At 32.2% G+C, this 8,517-nt stretch overlaps 1 long non-coding RNA gene across 1 annotated transcript; it reads right to left on the minus strand.

Moving 5' to 3' along the window:
- Positions 1-5,787: 5,787 nt before the first annotated feature.
- LOC125060159 lies at positions 5,788-8,306 on the minus strand. Its single transcript, XR_007118806.1, has 3 exons — positions 8,141-8,306; positions 7,006-7,059; positions 5,788-6,270 (listed from the first exon to the last, which is right to left on the minus strand). It is a non-coding gene; the product is annotated as an uncharacterized LOC125060159 (long non-coding RNA).
- Positions 8,307-8,517: the final 211 nt, after the last annotated feature.

Consider the following 8,517-nt stretch of genomic DNA (forward strand, 5'->3'; position numbering starts at 1 on the left):
CAATTGTTTTTGTCTGTTTATATTATCGTAGTTTAGTCATACTTTAAACTTTCAATATTAAGTTGTAATAATTAACCATTATTTATTAGTATCGAGCCTTCAAATTAGTATACCTGCTCGAAATGTGCACATATTTTCATTTAATTTAATATGCGTGTTTGATAATTTATTGTGTCGATAAATGTGTACCAAAGTTAAAGGAAGAAAATTACTTAGTAATATGAGAAGCGTAAACATAAACTAGTATAAAAATCTCTTTCCTCACATTATCCAAATAGCCATCAAAATTTAATTTTGCCAAGAGCGCACTCCGTGAGTAATGTATGCCGACTGCGGAACGCGGAAATTTCTTACATTGTATCTTTACTATAATTTTCCTCATTTTAATATTTTATAAGGATCGTTTATACTCATACGTAATATTTGCTTATACATAATTGGTGTTTTGTTTCATTACAGTGTTATTGTGTCTGTAAAAAAAGATGTTGATTATGTTATTATTTATCGTTTGTATTAAATTACAAACGTCAAAATGATTCTATAATACTATACATAAAACATAGAAGATTATTATTATTATTTTAGATTATCAAAACTTAAAGAAAAATAGACAAAAAGTAGAAGCCAACTCGTAAAGTTTATATTGCATTATTTACTTACGAATACTTAAAGAAACTAAAATATGATTGCTTGGGTGAAGCAAATTTTGGTTAGTATTAAATTCATCACAGCTATCTACGTAACATAACGTAATGGTATTCCTGCTACCTACTAATCGATACTAATTCGCACGTTACTTCAAGTGGAGGGTGAAAGTAGAATTTATAGTAGCATTAGATTCCCATTTGTACTTGAGTCAGGTGACTTAGTTGGACATGCGCTATAGCCTGTTTATACTGATAGAAATATTGATATTATGTATTGTCTTATCGTATATATATATTGTTATTAGCTTTGTGAGTGATAATATTCAGAATCACTAGATATATTCAATAATATAATTCGGTAACATCGTATATTATCATTAAAAATATTCATGTGTGTCGAGACATCCGTGTCGTGTGTGTTTTACGTCGTGTATGTATAAATACATATATAATAATTCAATCGGATAAAATCCGTGTACCTAGATTTGATTTTAATTGATAATTGTTTTGGGGTCGATAGGTTGTGACCAGCATGCGAAACACATCATCTCAGTGAACCAAAATGTATTAAACTGATCACGGGATATAATTTACTCTGTGTCGACGAAGACATGTATGATATCTTGATGGGATAAATATCTGACGAGTTTTACGAGGATTTTAATAAGCATTAAAAGATTTTCTTTTATGAGCCGTAGATTTCATTGAAGATTTAATAAAATAATTTCACGCCTCGCTTCTCGGCAATATTCTGAATACATTATTAGGAGCAAACATAAAGTGGAACTCATAAAACTATGAAGGTGTGTGTTTACTTGAGCGTAAATCCATTTTCTTAAGTATATAGCTCTTTGAACTTTTGGAAAATATTACAGGCTCAAATGTATGAACAATATTATGTAATTACGCTTCGTAGTTGAACAAGACAGGCGGAATGTTGTGGTTTACCAAACAGTTTGAACTATAACGATTATTATTAATTAGGTGAGTAAATAGGTGTAAAGGTACCAGATACAAGTAGGAGTTTTGGCTGGAAGGTTAGGTTAGGTTAGGAGTAGGGAGTTTTGAAAATTTGTAGGTTAGTAGCTCTTTCCGAATTTTAAACATGATATCTTCACTGCGCGCGCTAATTTGAGAAACTAGCTTCCAATGACAGCGTTTTGACAATAAAGAGATATTGTCTGCCTTTAGGTGCTGAGTACGACAAAACCCTACCTATAACTTTCAACCATTAACGTATTTTTTTTGTAAATAAATAGTTTTGACGGTTATCCATTATCGTTTTGATTTGTTACCAAAACTCGGCGAAACAAAATATTATGTTATATTGGTGTAGGTAGCGGTAGCGTAGCGTAGTCCTTTACATAAAAAACAAGTATGAATCCGCAATCATGGGAAATGTCGCAAAACTTCTTACTTCTAGGTCCTATTTACTGGAATTTATGATTTCATTTAGCGTCGCATATTTCAACGATGCGCCATTTGCATCGGTACGAGCCGCAGTATTGAATTCGCTGTTACTGGATTTCGAAATATTAAATAATAAGAACATTTCCTACACCGATATTTTTAATAAAATATTATTTATTGAGATTTAGAAATTCATGTGGCATTTTGTATATTTTTACCTTATATATTATTACAAAGCTCTATTTTACGTTATTATAAGAAATCTCTCTCTAATAATCTCTCTAATATCATGTGGGTAATAAGGATAAAACATTCAACAAATGTTATCTGAACAAATGGGAGTATAAGTCTAGCATATGACCTTTTTGAACCATTAGTATAGAAAAAGCTTAATTATAAATTCGAACAAGCAATTTAGAAAATACAGTTTCCAAAATTACAGACAGAACATATATACTAGTAGCAGATTATAAATACATATTTTTAATAACCTAGTTTGACGTTTATGGTATCATAATAAAATATATTAAAGATGCTTTATTAAAACAGGATTAACATTTACCCTAAGAAGTGATTTCGACTAAAAATTTAATTAAAAGGAATACAGGGAAGATTTACAAGGAAAAATATAATAATTTTGAACTCAAAACATTCTTTTTAATAAAATGTGTTTTATATCGTTGGTAATCAAAACATTTGAATAAAACGATTTATAGAACAATTTATAGAATAAATAAAAAAGAGTAACACAAAGTGTTAATCAGACGTATTATTAAAGACCAGACAATAAACAATAGAGTAGCGCATGTAAAAAGTCTTTAATGCTACATATGTTAGGAACTTCTATATAAAAATGTAATTATTGCATTTTACATTACACAAGAACATTGCAAACAGCTACAACCAAGCCTGGGGTAATAACGACTGAGAGAAATCTTTGATTTCATTATTGTCAGTACAGTCTTTGTGCACCTGCTAGCAAAAAATTATATTGCTCATTTTCTAGAACGTGGCGGTAAGCGACCTGTTGTGAAATTTTTTAATTAAGTGCAGGAAAGTCTTTACTGAGCTCGTTTATTGTTAAAGTGGCTAGTTTTCTTGCTTTACCTACACCTACATGTGTTTATTGGTAAAATATAGTCAAAAGGATGCTATTAAAATGTAAAACAGACGACTCCCTTAAGTGTTTTAAGCCTATGGGGAAACACGACTTATAGCGGAGATGGTTCTTTAAACTTAATTTATTGCACAATTATTAAAAATATGTGTTGACAAGTAATTACTGGTTTTTATCATCATTTTTTCATTTCACGTTATAATAGTAAAGTTTGTTTTTTTGGAATCCCTGGAACTAATGAGATGATTTCGTTAATTTCCAGTTATACTAAGAAATATATTTGATTATGTATGTTTTCTTATTTCTTTTCGAAACTTTAAGTACTGCCTTGCGATTCTGTAACTCTGACACTCTTTGGCATTCTGATAAGGAGGGAGCTTGTAGTTTATTGTTTATCAGAATGCCAAATCGTAAAATGACTGCTTCACGACTGATTTAAGCGCGACTGCCGCTGCGAAAACCGCTGTGCGAGTTCGAAAAGTGAGTTACAGAATAGCAAGGCAGTTACAATTAAATCAACCGATTTAAGTATATCTTGGTTAACTTCAAATTGTTCTTCGAAGAAAATATTGATGTAACATTGTCTTGTTCCTAGTTCTTTATTAACCATAGACTTTTTAGATTTATAATGAAGTAATGATTAGCTTCGAAGTTTCGGCGTTAGATGATCAAAGCCTTAGTATAATGTTCAAACCGTGCCAATTAGCACTTGAAGTGAAAAAGCCAACAGTTTAACTGGATTGCGGGTGTAACCTAGATGAGTTTGGCGTAGGATTGGGGCCAGAGTCGTGACCCGAGATATGCCTCAACATTAGAATTCTGATTTGACATGCTACTTTTGGACTGTATTCGCTTGTATAAAAATATACTATATCTAAAAGTAGTATATATTTTTTAAATTGTTTAGATTGATAAATAAATAAAAAAAATGTACATAACTAGTAATATCTACGAGTAAGTGTATAAATAAGTAAACGTAATGCATTCGTCAAATTACAGTGGAGTATGTTGGATGTTTGCGGTTGTTTACAAATATCCGAATAAAAGAAACCTCAACTCGCCCCTAACACCTATTTTATTTTAAGATCTATTTTTATTTTATATGAAACGAGGTTAATTTTAGTACAAATTTAATTACATATATAACAAACTATGCTACGCATTTATTGATATTGTTTGAATTCAGTTAATTACACAATAATAGGTCTGCCGTATATTTAAATTCTACAATACCAGTAACAATGTAAAATGTCGTGTAGTAATCATATAGAAGCTCGTAATTATAGGAAAAAGTACTTTCGTAGCATAATGGACAAATATACAGCACGTAGGTGCCTACAGTCACGAATGTCGAATAAAAAATATGTAGGTCGAGTCCCTAATTTATGTTGTTTCGTAGTGAAACACGCGATATTATCTTCGTGCATGATACTAGACGGTTCATTTGTACGTCTACAGCGTCTAGGGCTTTGTTTGCAATCTATAACTTTAGGCTTTATAGAAAAATACAGACTTTGTTATATAGCACCGAAATTTTCGTATTGTTTTCGGTGAACAATACTTGCAGTTTTTCAATTGTTACTTTGCGCTGTGTTGAAATTAATCAGCAAGTATAAATATAATATTGAGGGCACAAAAACGATGGTAAAAAAAGATTTTATTATTGTGTTTTTGGGTCAAAATGGTTAAAAAATACGTGAAGGGTTGAACCCGGATATTGGAGGGCAGCGGTATACCTGACCGGATGAACTCGTAGCATTATTCGCTTAAAGCGTTAAGCTGTTTGATATTCAGAATGTATGTAACCCTGGTAGATTGATGGGATCTCAATGTAGTTGAAATAAATTATTTAAAACACCCTGCTTGTTAAAACGAGTACGGTTGATTTGCCTACACTCGAATAAATAAAATAAACTACACAAGATTTATCTCCAATAACGATCCTTTTACACAGTTACATTAGCTTAATTGTATCAATATCAATGAATCATGAATGATAAAACTTTACGTAACATTTTCTTTTGTTATAATTTTATTAATCCTTGTGATTATCATTTGTTTTCAAATTGAATCAGTTTTCCCATTCCAATTTGTAATAATATCGATCAATTACTTAGTATACGAGTCGTGTACACCACTTCTCTCATGATACTTGTGCCCAATACGATCAAACACATCTGGTACGTAATCTTGTTATGAGAAAAAACTTTCTTAATAAGAATGTTGGGTACCAATCCTCTCTTGAGAGTTGTAATAATTACTTATGATTATTATTACCAATGATTTAGTCTATTCTCACTTAGATAATTAATCGTTTTTTATCTATTTGTTTAAATATAAATTTAAGTATCTAGGAGACTAGATGAACTGAATTTATTATTTATTTATTTATGCTTTATTACCTTATTCACAAACATACACAACAAAAATACAAAAAAAAATTTGTTCATAGTTACAGTTTTTTTTAATTTAAATTTATTAATTAATATTAAATTCCATGTACTGACATGACATTTGAGTTAATAGTAAATTGTCATTTAAATGTACGAATTTAATATTTAAGTCGTTGCTTTCTATAAAGCCTAATATTAAAAGTTATAATTATTCCATAAATAGTATGCAAGCGTCTTTATTCAATGAGTTTTCTTGTAAACTATATAGACTATGACAATTGTATGAACTGATGATATTTAAAAACAGTTACTTTATTCAAAATTATATTTTCGTTGACTCCAGATAGAAATAATACGAAGTTACCAACCAATTAAGTGGTGATGTTAATTTACCTCCTGAAATCATCAGGTAAATGCGGAGGGTGAGAGGGGTATGGTGACGGGTATGCCGGAGGAATGTATGGTGGATTGTACGGAGGATTGGTGGGTGGATAGCTTGGTAGATCAGTCGGCGGATAGGTTGGGTATTGCGGGGGATATTGCGGATTATACTGCGGTGGTCCTGGTGGTTGTGAGTACGGTGGTGGCTGGTACGTCTGCAGATGTGGGGGCAGTGGAGCTAGACTGCTATAATAGCAGTATGGGGCACAGAATCCGTTCCTGCAGTTTGGTCCACATGGAAGACAGTGAGGTGGCGCCATTTCTGAAAGGACAATTCAAAATCTGGCGTAAAATATAGTTGACACCTCCGTCTCTCAATGGATAGAATTGCAACAAAATTAAGCTAGCTCTCTTATCTCTAAGTTGACCTGATTTCGAATTGTATAAACTAAATCCTATACTATATATAATTTCACGTTTTGAATCTAAATCTTACCCCGAGTCTCGGATAGATTTGACAAATATTCCCTGAATTGACATTTCACATATATACCCTGAATTGACATTTACTTTTATTGTTAGATTTATAACACAGTTCGATGAGTTGTTTATGTATTGTGGAGGAAGGATGGTGCACTGTTTCTTCAACTTAAAGGGAGGATCCTCGACCAGTCTAACGACAGTCTGGCCGACTCGAAGGTCCCCCAGTGATCGAGAAGTTGTACATACCCTCAGTATCCGGAATAACGTCATTAGCGCGTTTCAGGATGTGACGTAATCGTAGTGATTCATAGGCACAGATTGTAGGCGTCGCCTCAGTATCACACCATGATTTAAGGCTCTAGTTTTCTGTCTAGGTCAACCCGAACAATAATTACCTCACCACAAACTGAACTATGATGTATATATTGATTTACGCACCAAATTAGTTTTGTCATTAAAACTATGAAAGAACATTGAAATAGTTTTTGTAATTACGGCTTTTACTTACCTGGCATCGAATATTATTAATGTATATTATTCGTAACTATTTAAAATCATTTATCAAAACACAAACCTTTATAGGCCCCCTCAGTTAAATATTTCACGTTCACTGTTCACTGACAGTATACTGTATAACAAAAGAATTGATTTGTTAGTAATCATTGATTACATTATCCTTATCAGTTTATCTACACCTTGAATGCGTCATGTTATTGTTATGCGCGACTCTTGGCAGCAATAACTAACGATTAAATCGCAATTATAAATTGCTAATGTTTTTAATGTATTTCTGCTTTCTGATGTTTTTGTTTTGGATTGATTGATGCTGGTGAATGCTACGGGAATTTTGATGATTGACGTACCCTCCGAAGTGAAATGGACAATGTTTATTTTGGTGATGTGTCATTCATCACTAAAATAAACTTTGTCCATGTCCATCACATTTTCCTCTGAAAAAAAACTCTAAAATCTTCTGGTTTGATTTTTTGGATCTTATAAGGATGTAATTTTAAGTCTAAGGCCAAAATTCGTTGAAGACTTGGACGGTGGAGGCTCAAAGAGGTAGCATGTTTTCTAGCTGATCGTCGTCGATTGCGACCGCAGCAGCGACGCGGTCGATGTTTCAATCGATCGCACTGGTCTATTTCGCGAATTAAATAAAAGCGATTACAAAACTTGCGTTGTGCTTCACTCAACGAAAACTCATTGCAAAAGTACGCCTCTACTGCGTACGCGCGGTGAGCGCCAGACCTCTGCGAAATAGCGGTAAAAAAATCAGCACTCGTCATCTACCGAACGCTACCACTCCCCTCCCGCTAGCCCCGCATGTTACCGATAAATTTGTGTTTAAAGTTTAAAATCGGCGCTGAGACACCGTTTACAGCCATCAATATGGCAACATTTTTGATAATTTGGGTCATTACTTTGATTAGGTAACTGAAATAAAAAAAAATACAAACAATTTTATATTTGAAAATTTTTATACAAATAATTAATTTCATATATTATATACCTTCAAATTTTAGGCTATTTTTATTTACAAAATATTTTAAATTGATATTATCCCGCTGTGCAAAGCATGTAATTATAAACTATTTATACGTTTAAAATTAACATAGTAAACTGATTAAAATTGTCAGAACTTTCAAACGAGTGCTTGTAAAAATTTCTCGAAGACGCTATTTACTTATTGTGCTTCGTTTACTTACAAGGTATTTAGGTCTGTGTCGTCTGTTCACAGTTTTGTGTTTGCAAAATGGAATTTTCCTGTTGGGAAGAGGAGAATTCCCAATCGATTTATAAAAAGGTTACTTGTAATGGTTTTGTTGACACTTTTCCTCTTTTTCCTATACGTCGAGGACAATCAAATACATTGCTACTTCCTTTTCCGGACTACGAACTCAGAATATTATTTTAAATTGTTCTATTTCATAATATCGTTTATTTACGCGATTTTGACAGATTTAAAAGGTAACAGAATACTGAAATATGTAATTCGAAAATCGAATTTAGTTTTTTTTCAGTTGTGGTATTGCAGACGAAGTACCTTTTTATCAGAGACATTCAAAAATTTAAGAAATAATAT

The sequence above is a fragment of the Pieris napi genome, chromosome 2 (genome assembly GCF_905475465.1).
Source record: "Pieris napi chromosome 2, ilPieNapi1.2, whole genome shotgun sequence".
NCBI lineage: Eukaryota > Metazoa > Arthropoda > Insecta > Lepidoptera > Pieridae > Pieris > Pieris napi.